The sequence below is a fragment of the Lagenorhynchus albirostris genome, chromosome 4, assembly GCF_949774975.1.
Source record: "Lagenorhynchus albirostris chromosome 4, mLagAlb1.1, whole genome shotgun sequence".
In the NCBI taxonomy this organism is placed as follows: Eukaryota; Metazoa; Chordata; class Mammalia; order Artiodactyla; family Delphinidae; genus Lagenorhynchus; species Lagenorhynchus albirostris.
Genome location: NC_083098.1, coordinates 91,460,923 through 91,475,729, shown reverse-complemented (window position 1 = coordinate 91,475,729; position 14,807 = coordinate 91,460,923). Strand labels below are relative to the sequence as shown.

Sequence of the window (14,807 nt, the reverse complement as noted above, 5' to 3'; positions counted from 1 at the left end):
AATGAACAATTTGAGCAAGAAAGCAAGTAAAGAAGTATCGGATTATAACCCAAAGGATAAAAATTCTTGAAACTATACTGACATAAACACATTATTGGATAAATAAGAATAGACATATCTCTTCTATAGAAGAATTCCAAAGAATTTGTGTACATATACTATTCTTAAAGAAGTGGAATATAATTCTCCACTCCCTAAATGTGGTCTGCACATAGTTGCTTTCTTCCAAAGAATACAGTATGGAAAGTGAGGAAAAAAAAGAAAAAAGAGTAATTTTACATTGAAAAAACCTGACAAATGCTAGCTCAAGCCAGGGGGATCAAGGTTAACAACAATAAGTTGTGTTAATTTTGTGTACCTTTTATATATGATGAGAATGACCTCTGTGATCTTCCTCTTAAAAAACACTTTATCCCAGTATAATCTTAATTAAAATGATTACACATAAATCCCAACTGAAGGACATTCTAAAAAATACCTAACCAGTAATCCTCCAAAATGTCAAAGTAACCAAGAACAAGGAAAATCTGAGAAAATGTCACAGTCATGAGGAATGATTAAAGAAAAATAATGGCTAAATGTAATGAAATATCTCTAATGATACTGTGGGACAGAAGAGAGACATTAGGGAAAAACTGAGGAAATCTGAACAAAGTATGAACTTTTTATCAATAAATATCAATATTGATTCATTGTGACAAATGTTAATCTCTTTTTTAAAAAATTCCCTTCTCTTTCCTTTCTTCCCCCCTTCCTCCTTTCACCTCCCTTTTCTCCCTCCCTTCCTTCTTTCCTTCCTTTTTCTTTCTCTTCTCCCTCTCTTCCCTTTCTCCCTTCCTTTCCACTCATTTAAATTCTTGGAAAAAGCTTGACGTAGCTGAGACTATTTCTTGTTTAACTACCTGGAAGGAAGTGAATTTAAAACTATCTGCACAGTATTATAGAATTGAAAACTGGTGGGAAAACATTTAGTTTGCAAGTAGGGTAAAACTTCAGAAATTTCATAGGTCTTGCTGCACATGTTAGCCCATCGTATTTTTCCAGAGAACCCAACTTTTTCCTGTCTCCATCCAGCCAAACTCCCAGCTGAATGCAGCTGCATGAGTAACCTCAGCTATAGCCCAGGGAACAAAGAATTCTCCAGCTGAGTGCAGTTACGTACATGAGCCAGAGAAATAATAAATTGTTGTTTTCAGTTACTGAGTTTTAGAGTGGTTTATTATAGAGCAGTAGAAACCAACACAGTAACAAAACGTAGAACTTTTAAGTCAATACAAATATTAATGGCAATATATAAATAAGAGACATGAGCAAAGTATTCATATAAGAGGATCTCTACCAGAGGATAAACATGGAAATATGCCTAAATTTATGACTAATTAGAGGTTAAAAATAAAGTTTACAATATTTAATACATTTCAGATTCTAAGTGTTTGTGATTATGAAGCAACACAATAGAAAAATGTCCAGTGTTTATAATAGAAAAATTTAAAACAATCTGAACTCCTTAAACAAAAAAATATATAAAAGAAAGTGACATTCAGAGAAATGAAATCAAATCAACTAGAGCTACATGTATCAACCTCATGAAACTGTAGAAACATAATGTAAGGTGAAAATAGCAAGTATTAAAAAGATATTTATATAGTATAGTACCATTTAACTATAATTTTTGAATAATGCAAAGAACTACATATGTTTAGTGAGCTTGCGTAGGGCATGATAATCCTTGGTGAAGAGGAAAAAGTAGATTGAAGAAGTCCTCCAAGACCAGCTGCAACATTTGTAAATATCTTTTTCCTGAGAAATTATGAAGCAAATATGTGACAATGTTTAATTTCCTAGAGTTATTCTTATAAAAATACCAACAGAATATTCATGTTTTCAAGGTAAGCAATAAAGAATGTTATTTCTGAACCATACCATGTTTTCTTCCCTTCCAAAAAACTACTGATTTGCATGGACAAGTATTTTTTGGTATCTTCCTGGGAGTTTTGTCCTTAGCCTGAAATGCCCTTATAATTGGATAGAGTATGTGTAAAGTTTAACATCTCTCTGGACTGATTTGGGATGCCAGCTTACTTATAGAAAGTTCTGAATTCAAACGTCTCAATTTTCTTTACCTTCTCTTGAACATGAATTAATTGGAGTATCTTGTTGCATGTATATTTTCTCCCTAGCCTTTCTTCTTCATTAAAATGATTTCAAAATAATTGGAAGCTTTTTGTTTTATTTCCGTCTTTCCGATCCAGGCATTTGGTGGCAACAGTGACAGAATTAGCCTCAGAGAGATCTTCTGCTTCATATTCTGAGAACACATCACAACTCCACAATGTCCCTCATGAAATATTTATTCTCTCATTCTTTCTTTGACTTTCTCAAGGGTTCCCATAATCTCAGCATCAACCTATTAACTAAGACTGACTTAAATGAATAGAATAAAATCTCCTCAATAGCATACCACTATCATGTAAAGCTACAAACCATATTTCTCACAGTTCAATCAAAAATTGTTTCATAACTGCCTAAGTCACTTTTACAACAATCTCAAATTCTGAAGAAAAAAATGTATACTGAATATTCATATCTTACAATTTGCTTCACCCAAGCTAAGCCTCATTTTTTCATCTATTGCTCCACTCTCAAAAATTGCTACCCATCTCTGTGGATATAATTTCTTTCTGTATTCAGCTAGTTCATTTGTCTCCACGCATCCTGTAATATTATTCCTAACAACTTGGGCAATTTCTGTCACTAGCCCTATATTCTCAAATCCTGCCAGACTATTCCATTAAGTAAACAGGAAAACAGCACTACTTCTTTTGTCATGAATAAGGAAAACTGGATATTTGCTGTGTCCTCGCTAAGCACTTTTGTGGTCCTGGTAATGTCACTAAGGCTTCTGGGGCTTCAGTTTCCTCATTTGTAAAATAAACAAATTAAATTCAGTGGTACTTAAAATTCTTTCCAGTTCCACATTTCTGCAACTTGGCTTCAAATATCACTTCAAAATAAAATTTATAAATTAGATTTATTGCCATTGTTTGCTTCTTTCAAAACAAGAAATTCACAGGAAAGGATAAGTACAGTTTATTTATCTGTATTTATTTATTTATCTGAGGTCTATTTTCTAAACAACCGTTCCTTGTAAAAATCTGTAGGGCTTTATCCTTTCTGAAGCAAGATTATTTTGGCATTTCTAGGTTTATTTCCTGAGGAGGAAAATGAAGCCCTTATTGAAAGTTATCTCTCCTAGGACATATCACTTCCCATTTGTCATTTTTTTTTTCCTAGCAAAATTGATTCATTGATTTATGCTCCTGATTCAGACTCTTTTTTTTTTTTCATGTTTTTGAGTCTGATAATTATGACTCTTCTCATCAGTGGTTCTGAACATCAGGTTTGAGGTTTATACATTTGTGCATGCTTTTTGAATTCCAGTTTTACTTCTGCATTGTGCAAAGAAATAAGTTGGTTTGACAAGGCTCAATTGCTTTGTAAAACAAAGTAATTAACTAACAAGTAAGAGACACCGCCACACTAGAGAATTCTAGATAATTTACTTTTAAGTATGTTTTAAAGGAAGCTGTAAAACTCAAAAAGAAATTGTCACAGACTGGAGAAGAGTACAGAGACGTGATGATGAAATGCAATTTTGTGGTGTGCTGGATTGAATCCTGGAATACAAACCACCTTAGTGACAAAACTACTGAAGCCTCGATGAAATCTAGATTCTAGTTAATGGTAATACACTAATGTTAGTTGCTTAGCTAGGACAAGTTTACCATAGTTATATAAGATGATAACGTTTGGGGAAATAGTGCAGGAATATGGGGACTACTTGTGCCATTTTTACAATTTTTGTGAATCGAAAAATATTTCATGATAAAAGTTTATTTTTAAATTATTGTACCCAGAATTGACCTTTTTCATGGCATTTTGGAATGGTTTTCTATGCTAGGAAATCTGTGCAATGACTAGACTCTCTTGGCTTTAAATACTCATCAAGTTTACTATCAGTAGTAAATTTTCCCCCAATATTATAATGTGATAAAAGGGAGACTATTTCCACAGACAAGCATCAACCACACAATTCATTTTATTCCAATCTGAATAAGGAAGAGTTCTAAGAAAAAACAAATTCATCCTCTACTTTAAATATATTCAACAATTGCTTTAGACAAAACTAGTCCCTTTAAATCCTAAAAAGCAAACCTATATTCTAATATAACTAATTTTTATTTACTTAAAAAAATCAAATATATTAGTACAGAAATAAAATTGAACTGTGAAAAACTGTTTCTAATATTTTCTTAAGTTTTGCAAAGTAGTGATGAAATAAATGGACAAACTTGTCAAAATTGATCAAACTACATTAGGTTTTTAATATTATCTAAGAAGTGGGCAAACCTGTCAAAGTCAACTAAACTAATCTATATTATTAAAAAAACAATCCAAGTAGAGAGTCTATCAAATTGAATACATGGTATTAATATTTTAATGATATAGAATGCTGTAACTACACAATTTTTTTTTGCAGGCCTCTCACTGCTGTGGCCTCTCCCATTGCGGAGCACAGGCTCTGGACGCGCAGGCTCTGTGGCCATGGCTCACGGCCCCAGCTGCTCCACGGCATGTGGGATCTTCCCGGACCAGGGCACGAACCCGTGTCCCCTGCATCGGCCAGCGAACTCTCAACCACTGCACCACCAGGGAAGCCCACTACACAATTCTTAAAAAAATATGTTTTACTCAGGATTTTTGGGTGGCATTTTTGGTAGTTTTCTTTTAACCTAGTAGAAAAGCGCCAACCAGTGTAGTGACGAATATCTGTGCTGTTAAATACTCAACCAAATTATGCTATCAATTCCTAACTTAATGGCGTAAAGAAAATAATCCAAATATCACTGAGAAATCAATTGTTATCTTTGCAATGTCAAATACTTACAGTTGGATAAAAGTACAGATGTTTTAAACATGTCTCAACTTATGGCATTTGCTAGATTCTACTTCTATAAAGAAGTAGAATGCCACTTTGTGTGTGTGTATGTGTGTGAAATACCAAAATAATCATGTATCAAAAATATTCTCAGTAATAAATTTTTTCTAATAAAAATTGTACAAGTCTAACTTTGTAACCATTGAGGAGCCAATACCTTTGACTGGGTACCAAAGAGTGGAAAAAAAAACAGTGGTAAGTTCATATATATATATATATATATATATATATATATATATATATATATATATGGTACTACATATAAAATGTACTCTCTCCATCATCCTTCACTGCATCATAAGTCTACTGAAAAAAAAAACCTCTAACAATAAGTATATCTTGAAATTATTGAAATATTTTTATTGTGAATAGCATTCATAACACATAGAAGTTCACTGGGTAGTTCTTAGTGCAGTTCTTAAAGTTGTCAAATTTAAAGTGGAGATTTTCTTTTACAAAATATGTGTTGGAAATTTGCTGATTTTAATAAGTACTATTACTAGATACTGCTTAGCTGCTAATTACAAAAAAGTTACTATCTATTCCTTTGAAGTGAAGATAAGGTTTTAAATAAGCCTCTTTTTGAAAGAAACAATTGTCATGGAGACAATATTTTTGAAAACAAGGAGTATTTGGAAATGTTTCTATAATTATATAATTTTCTTCCAGAAATGGTATCATCTGTAAAAACTTTTTTTGTCCATGTAAAATACTTAAAAAGAGATTTCTAACCTGTTTAAAAACCTTTCAAATTAAGAGTGTCATTGTGTTTTGAATGCACTTGATAAAAATATTAAAATGCAACAGAATCTAAATCTAGTTGACACTTGAACAATGCAGAAGTTGGGGCAGCAAGCTTCTGTGCAGTAGAAAATCTACATATAACTTCACAGCCTGCCTTCCATATCTATGATTCTGTACCCACAGATTCTACCAACCTCAGATCATGGAGTATCACAGTACATACAAAGTGAAAAAAATCTGTGTATAGGTGGACTGGTGCAGTTCAAATCCATGTTGTTCAAGGTAAAATGTAGTGTGAAAAAATAATGGATGGACTTAGGGAAGTTAGAAGGTACTAGCTGAATTTTAATTAAAATTTTCAAACAATTGAAATGTAGAATAAAGAAATTTGTGACAACAAAAGTAAAAATAGATATAAATTGAACTACCTCGAAATTAAAAAGCATGTCTCAAAGGGCACAGGAAACCTACAAAATGGGAGAACATATTTGCAAACCATATATCTGGTAAGTGGTTAATATCCAGAATTTATAAAGAACTCCTACAGCTCAACAACAACAAAAAACTGATTAAAATAATGAGCAAAAGGATTGAATAAACATTTTTCCAAAGGAGATATGCAAATGAGCAGCAAGCACATGAAAAGATGCTAACATCTCTAATCATTAAGGAAATAAAAAGCAAAGTGAGATGCCACCTTACAACAATTAGAATGACTTTCATTAAAAAAAAATAAGTGTTAACAAGAATGGGGAGAATTAGGCATCTTTGAGCACTGTTGGTCGGAATGTAAAATTGTCTAGCTGCTATGGAAAGCAGTATGGCAGTTATTAAAAAAATTAAAAATAGAATTACCATATGATCCAGCAGTTCTGCTTTTGGATAGATACCCAAAAGGATTGAAAGCAGGGTCTCAAAAAGATATTTGTATACCCATGGTCATAGTAGCAGTATTCACAATAGCCAAAAGATTGGAAGCAAACCAACTGTCTGTCAATGGATGGATGGGTAAACAAAGCATGGTATATACATGAAATGGAATATTATTCAGCCTTAAGAAGATGAGAACTGTGACACATGCTATAACATGGATAAATCTTGAGGACATATGCTAAGTGAAATAAACTGGTTGCAAAAAGAAAAACAGTTACATGAGGTACCTAGATCAGTCAAATCACAGATACAAAATAAAATGGTGGTTGCCAAGGGCTTGGGGAAGGGGAAATTGGAAGTTGCTTAATGGGTATATAGTTTCAGTTTTGCAAGATGAAAAAATTTCTGTAGATTTGTTGCACAACAATATGAATGTACTTCACACATTTAAAACTGGTCACTGTGGTCAATTTTATGTTATGTTCACACAACTAAAAAAAACTTTTATAATATTTACAAGTTAAATATTTTAATATTAAAAATATGTTTATATAATCAAAAAGAATTGGTTTGTAATTCTTCCATCAGAAATACGTAATGTTGTGAGGTGTCTTTTTCAGCTATGATAACCAGTATCATCAAATATAGAAGAAAACAAAGTTTGTTTAGAATTCTGAATTGCTTTTTGCATTTTTTTTTTTTTTTTTTTTTTTTTTTTTTTTGCGGTGCGCGGGCCTCTCACTGTTGTGGCCTCTCCCGTTGCGGAGCACTTGCTCCGGACCCGCAGGCTCAGCAGCCATGGCTCATGGGCCCAGCCGCTCTGCGGCGTGGCATTTGGGATCTTCCCGGACCGGGGCACGAACCCGTGTCCCCTGAATCGGCAGGCGGACTCTCAACCACTGCGCCACCAGGGAAGCCTGCATGTTTTTTTTTAATTGAAGTATAGTTGATTTACAATATTCTATTAATTTCAGGTATACAACATAGTGAGTGATACAATATTTTTTTACAGTTCATACTCTATTTAAAGTTATTATAAAACATTGGCTATATTCCCTGTGCTGTAAAATATTTCCTCGTAATGATTGCATGTTCATTGAAAATTTTTAAAAATAATGAAGCAACCACATTCATCATTAATACATTATTAATGGTATCTTTTAGTGAAAATATTCAGTGTTATTGATAAATACAATAATTGTAAAATAATTTAACTATATCTCACCTTTTAAATTCATATTTTTATAGTACACATAATTAGCACATTTATATGTTAATATATATGAATATGTATAATACATAGATCACATTATAAATAAATATGCATCTATTGAAGTTCTACTCTTAAAATATTATGGAGGCAAATATCAAAATTCTATTATCTAGATTCCATTATCTAGAACACATAAAATAATTCCAAACTGGAGTTTACCACACAGGCACTCATATCTTGCATATAAAAATTCAAAAAGCGATTGTTTTGAGATACCTAGAATGGATGTGAGATTTGGCTGTACCTTTAGAACTTCTTGGTGAGTGAGGTATTTTAGCTGACACGCAACTGTTGTAACATGAAGCTATGACTCATTTCTGTTAAATTTCTTTCACTTTTACTCTTCAAGTATGTAAAAATTACACAGGTCAGGTTAATAGTTTCATATTAAAATTATAATTAATGATCTCAGTTGGCCCCAAATCTTACCCAATAATTAGACTAAATATTTTTAACCCTTCATTCTTCCATTCTCTGAGAAGATTCTTTTATACCTTCTCCTTACTTTTAAAACTCCTGATGTTTCCTCTCATTATGGTGCTCAGGAAATCTTTCTCTTTCCCTGAGAAAATACAACCAATCAAGAGAGAATTTATACAAGCCACCACCATCCCCAAATGTACCAGCGTAGCTGTACCTGGACTTAATTTTTCTACCCTTCCTTCTAATACTATGAATAAAAAAAAATATGTTCTTCTAGAAAGGCCAGCTCCTCTCTTGCACTAGATCCCTAATATTGTCCCTAGAATACTATTCTAGCAATTCTCATTTCTCTTTGATGTGTGATTATTTTTCCCTTGTCTGTTGGATTAATCCCATCAACAAACACACACATATCCTACAAACAAACAAAAATTCCCTCTCTGTATTCAAATTCCTCTCCATCTAACATCACTCTATAACATGAGTGTTTATACATGCTATCTCCTACCCTGTTCATTTATTGTTTTTTGAACCCACTGCAATTAGACTTTCTCCCCTAGAACTCTAGTAAAATAGCTCTGGTCAAAATCATCAACAACCTCCCCATTGCTAAATGAGCAGTTTTCAGTTTTCATCTTCACACAGCCAAGAGTATTGGATCACTTCTTTCCTGAAACATTTTCTTCATTGGGCTTCAAGGAAAACATATTCTCCTAAGTTTTTCTCCTTATTACCTTTGCTAACTCTTCTGTTTTCTTTTTTTCCTGACCCCAATTTTCACTCAGTCCTTTGATGAATTCATCTAATCTTATTATGTTACATTCTATTTATACAATGATAATTCCCAAATTTGCATCTCCAGCACAGACATGCTACTAAAATTCAGATTTCTGAATTTCTGAGTTCAGATTCAATTGCTTCCTCAACATCTGCACTTGCATACCTCATAGGCAGCTCAAACTTTCATTTCCAGAATCAAATACTAATTCTCTGAAGTCTTATTTTTCTCGATAAGTATCTTCATCATCTTTGGAGGCACTCTTGATTTCTCTTTTTTGTTTCTCTCACCACATCCAATCTGCTAGAAAAGCCTTTTGGTTCTACCATGAAAATATATGAGTCTGTCTACTTCTTGTTTTCAAGTGTAAGGATTAACACCTATAATAATCAAGTTATATTCTAAGGTAGCTTTTATTTGTTGCCTGGTAGTTTGCAGTTGGCTCAGAACTGATTTACCACTATTGCCTTTTATCTGTCCTCTACAGTCAATTCATCACACAGAAGCCAGCAGTTTCTTTTAAAATGTTATACCATGCTAGTTACTTATTTGGAATCTCCTAGTATGTTGCTATATCATACAGATTAAAAAAACAAAGTCCCTAGTATGTGCTTCCAGCCCTTACCTCCTCTCCCCACCCTCATGTATCTGACATCATCCCCCACAAATCCCTTACTTTCTTCTTGGCAGGCACAGTGGCATCTTTGCTGGGTTTTGTCTGGAATCTTCCCCCAGAGCTCCTTGGCTTATTTTCTCACCTCATTCAGATCTGTGCTCAAACGTCACTTTATAAATAGTGCCTTTCCTTACCACTGTTCCTAAACTAGTAACCTCATATGCATCTCTCCCTCTGTTTCCCTCCCCCCTCCACTCCATTTTTTTCTCCTTAGCACTTATTTCTACTTGACTCTTCTCTATTTTATCTTTTTTCCTGTCTTTCCCTCAAAAGTATGTTTTATCAGGGTAGATATTTTTATTTATCAGGGTAGATATTCAGGTTCACTGCTGTATTGTTTGTGCCCAGCACAGTTCTTTATGCACAGTAGTTATCCAATAAACATTTGTCAAATAAATTGAGAAAAGTATTGAAACTGATAATATGTGTTCTACTTCTTAATGTACTGAAATACATTACTCTTTTTTTTCTTTAGTAGTGTCTTGTCAAATAAGAAATTGTACATTATCACTTGCCTTGTTTAGTATAAAGAAGTTGGATCAATAGGGAGTGGTGAGGGCTTCTTTAATTTATAAAATTCTCTATAACTAAAAATTTTAAATTGCCAGCTGGGCTGGTCATTGGAGAAGAAAATTACCAGACAGCTAGGCACTATTTTGTTGTTGTTGTTATTAAGAATTATTTTCAAATGTAAAGATGAGCAACTTTTGTAATTGTAGTAACAATATTCATAAATGTGGAATTGCAATGCTCAAAAATATATGTGTATTTTAATTTCAGGCCGCTTTTATTTCGTACTATACATACTATAACATAAAAGCTGTTTCCAGTCAGATGATGTCAGAAGGCTATAGATGTTGAAAAAAGAACAGAAAATACAAAATCTCTTTTGCAGACCCTTTTGCTATTAGCTGAAGGTATTAGATAACCATAGCTATAGCTATGACTAAGGTACATGGCACATTAAAAAAATAAATCCTGGTTCTACCATACTTACTGCTATGGTAGGTACTGGCACTACCATAGCACTAACTAAATTTTCACAAACCGAGATATCTGACTTCCATGTAACAGAAGTATGAATAGCAGATGGTTGTGAGGGAGCAAATTTTGGATAATTTGTAAGAGGATCTTTTTCTATGACTTTCTAATTAAAGTTTTTGTCAGGATTGAATTGCAAAGTCATACCATGTTTTTATGCAACTTGCTTTATTAGCATAATACACAGATGACATTTGCAAAGATTATATATACAGGATAAGAATAAGTATTTCTAAAGCACACATAACTGAATAGTGAGACTTGGTAACCATGAAGTCACTGGAGTTCAAATTTCTTGAATGTTAGGGTCCTAATACTAAAAGAAATAATCCCTTCAACTTGGAATGCAGGCAATGCAGTGTCAAATCCTGGCTCTGCCACTACCTAAATGACTTACTTTGGCCAAGTTACTTAATCTTCTGAGTTTTGGTTTTGTCATTTAAAAATGGGGACAATAATATCTACTTAAGTGACTTGTTCAGATATTTAAATAAAAGTGTGTCTAAAGTTCTTAGCATACCGACAAGCATATACAAAGTACACAATAAAATTTATCTATTTTCATCATAAATTAGGCAACAAATTTATAGTTGAGGAAACAGATGCCTCCTATCTAGATATATTCTCTTCACTTTTTAATATTTTTGTTTATTCACCAAAATTGTATTAAAAGCATACATGAATATGATTTAGGCACTTATTTAATAAAATTTTATTCTCTAAATTTTCCTACATCTCCGTCAATCCCATGATCATTTTTTGTCCATAGCTTTGATTTCCTGGTGCTCTATCCCTTGCCCAGAAAGCCTACCCTTCTGAATGCCCAACTACCCAGATCCTAGCTGTGTTGGAAGGTATATGTTGAGTCTCAATTTGCCCAATTATCTTTCTCTGATGGTTGAGCTTCTCTTCATTCCCTGCTGTTAGGTATTTATTCTCAGTCCTAAAAAGGTCAGCACTTTGTTTTTTCTTTTTCTTTTAAAATCATAGTGGGGAATGTACAAGATTTATGGTTGTAATATATGGATTCAATCTTATCACTTATTCATGTAAGGCAATCAAGATGAGGGTGGATTCTTTTATACAAAACAGTCATGATACTAGCTCTCTAAATGCGTTTATGAGTACCGGTCGGTTAAAAATCACTGGTAAAAACAAATTGTATTGTTGCTATAACTGTATTAGTGTTGTTTCTTGTAAACTTGAGTGAAAACATTTTAAAAATACAGAAATAAGGATATAATTTTTTTCTAATTTTCTTATGCAGTGAAAAGTATTATTGCTATTTTGTTGCATATTATCTTCCTATATATAATATGTATATGAATGCACATGTATACTTCTAAAATCAAAAATAATATATCTAATGAACTGCTTTTTAAATAGTTAATGTTTGACTACTTCTTCCCTGGACTCCTTGGTAATCTGTTAGTGGGAGATCTTTGTGGCTGTCCCCTCGCCTCCTCCAGTGCCACAGAACCCTACAAGTCTCAGCCATGTGTGAGTGCATCTCCATTCATGTTGGCCAGGCCGGTGTCCCCATCAGCAATGCCTTCTGAGAGTTCTACTGACTGGAACACGACATCCAGCCCAATGGCCAGATGTCAGGTGACAAGACTATTGGGGGAAGGGATGACTCCTTCAACACCTTCTTCAGTGAGACAGGCACTGGCAGGCATGTGCCCACAACAGTGTTTGTAGACCTGGAACCCACGGTCATTGATACATTTTGCACTAGCACCTACTGCCAGCTCTTCCACCCTGAGCAGTTCCTCACAGGCAAGGAAGATGCTGCCAATAACTATGCCCGCAGTCACTACCCCATTGGCAAGGAGATCATTGACCTTGTCTTGGACCGGATTTGGAAATAGTATACAGGTCTTCAGGGTTTCTTGGTTTTCCACAGCTTTGGTTCTAGGTTTACCTCCCTGCTGATGGAACGTCTCTCTGTTGATTATGGCAAGAAGTTCAAGCTGGAGTTCTCCATTTGCCCAGCACCCCAGGTTTCCTCAGCTGTAATTGAGCCCTACAACTCCATCCTCACCACACACACCATGCTGGAGCACTCATTGTGCCTTCATGGTAGACAATGAGGCCATCTATGACTTCTGTTGTAGAAACCTCGATATTGAGCACCCAACCTACACTAATCTTAATCACCTCATGAGCCAAATAGTGTCCTCCATCACTGCTTCCCTGAGATTGGATGGAGCCCTGAATATCGATCTGACAGAATTCCAGACAAGCTTGGTGCCCTTATCCCCACATCCACTTCCCTCTAGCTACATATGCCCCTGTCATCTCTGCTGAGAAAGCCTACCATGAACAGCTTACTGTAGCAGAGATCACCAATGCTTGCTTTGAAACAGCCAACCAGATGATGAAATACAACCCTCACCATGGTAAATACATGGCTTACTGCCTGTTGTACCATGGTGATGTGGTTCCCAAAGATGTCAATGCTGCCATTGCTACCATCAAGACCAAGCATACCATCCAGTTTGTGGACTAGACAGGCTTCAAAGTTGGCAATAATTACCAGCCTCCCACTGTGGTACCTGGTGGAAACCTGGCCAAAGTACAGCTTGCTCTGTGCATGCTGAGCAGCGCCACAGCCATCGCTGAGGACTGGGCTTGCCTGAACCACAAGTTTAACCTAATGTATGACAAGCGTGCCTTTGTTCAGTGGTATGTGGGTGAGGGCATGGAGTAAGGAAAGTTTTTTGAAGCCTGTGAGGACATGGCTGCCCTTGAGAAGGTTTACAAGGAGGTTGGAGAGGAGGTGGGAGAGGATGAAGGTGAAGAGTATTAACCTGTCTGCTACAGTTTTACACTCTTGTCTTAGGGTTGTCTTATTTGTGCTCTGTGGAGCTGCCCTTTGTGGCCCTATTTTGTCAATAAAAGTGATATTTCTATTTTCAATGTCAAAATAAATAACTAGTTAATGTTCAATGCTAAGAGACCAGGTTGGAGACTAAGAACAAATTAATAGATATTCATTGCCTATCCACAAACAGTGCAGAGATGCTGCAGGCCCTGACGTACCATCTCCATATATTCATGAGAGCTCATTATTAATGAATCTTGAAATAGTGTCAAGGCAAATGAAGTTTTCAGATCAACTTCATGAAATTAGTTAGGGTGGACATATGCAAGCAGCATTTCACAAATTATATGTGAAAAATCATATAGCTTTATAACATACATTTCTTTAGAAGACACAAATTTGACAATCATACAGTTGAAAATGAACACATTGATTCAAAATTTAAAAAGACATATTCTTTGTTCTTTGTTATCTCTAAGCTAAATAAAACTGCGTGGTATTTGTATCCTCCCTATGGAGAGGAAAGGCTGCATCTATTTGGGGATAAACCAATGCAGAACCATTCAGATAATTAACTCTTAAAAACATAAATAGCTCATCTTCAGGAACATATGCCTGGAACCTAGTGGGCACTCAGAAGATTGTCACCACATGATAATAGAGCTTTAAATTTCTCTGATTATACTCAATCAGAATTTCTTTAGAATTCAAGATATTAAAGTAGTTCATTGTATTCTGGTGCAGGAATCTCCACTAGAGTCTTAATTCCTTATTAAAGGATATTTATTACAACATAAATTCAGGTTATTCTTATAGTAGAGGAAAGACAAGTTGGAATCTAGAGAAACTATAGGTAAGAGGCCAATGGATACTGGCTATAGGAATTTAAGGGAAGAGGCATTTTTCCATGAGATAGTCTTGGCAATATGTCAATTTCCTATTATTCTAAGGAGCAGGAAAATAAAAGATTTAGATCCTAAACACCCATACAAAGATAGAAAAACTGTATTTGTAATGGGCATTTTTTTTACTATATATTTTTGAAATCAGTGTCTAGCTCATTCTAGCACTCAATTTAGTTTTGAATTAAAAAAACACAATTTTGTAGATTCAACCTAGAAAAAGAAGTGCATGATGTCACTTGTTTTTGTGTCTGGCTTATTTTCACTCAGC

General features: G+C 34.5%; 1 pseudogene; it reads left to right on the top strand.

Annotated features, from left to right (window-relative positions):
* Positions 1-12,303: 12,303 nt before the first annotated feature.
* LOC132519392 (tubulin alpha-1C chain-like) lies at positions 12,304-13,619 on the top strand (annotated as a pseudogene).
* Positions 13,620-14,807: the final 1,188 nt, after the last annotated feature.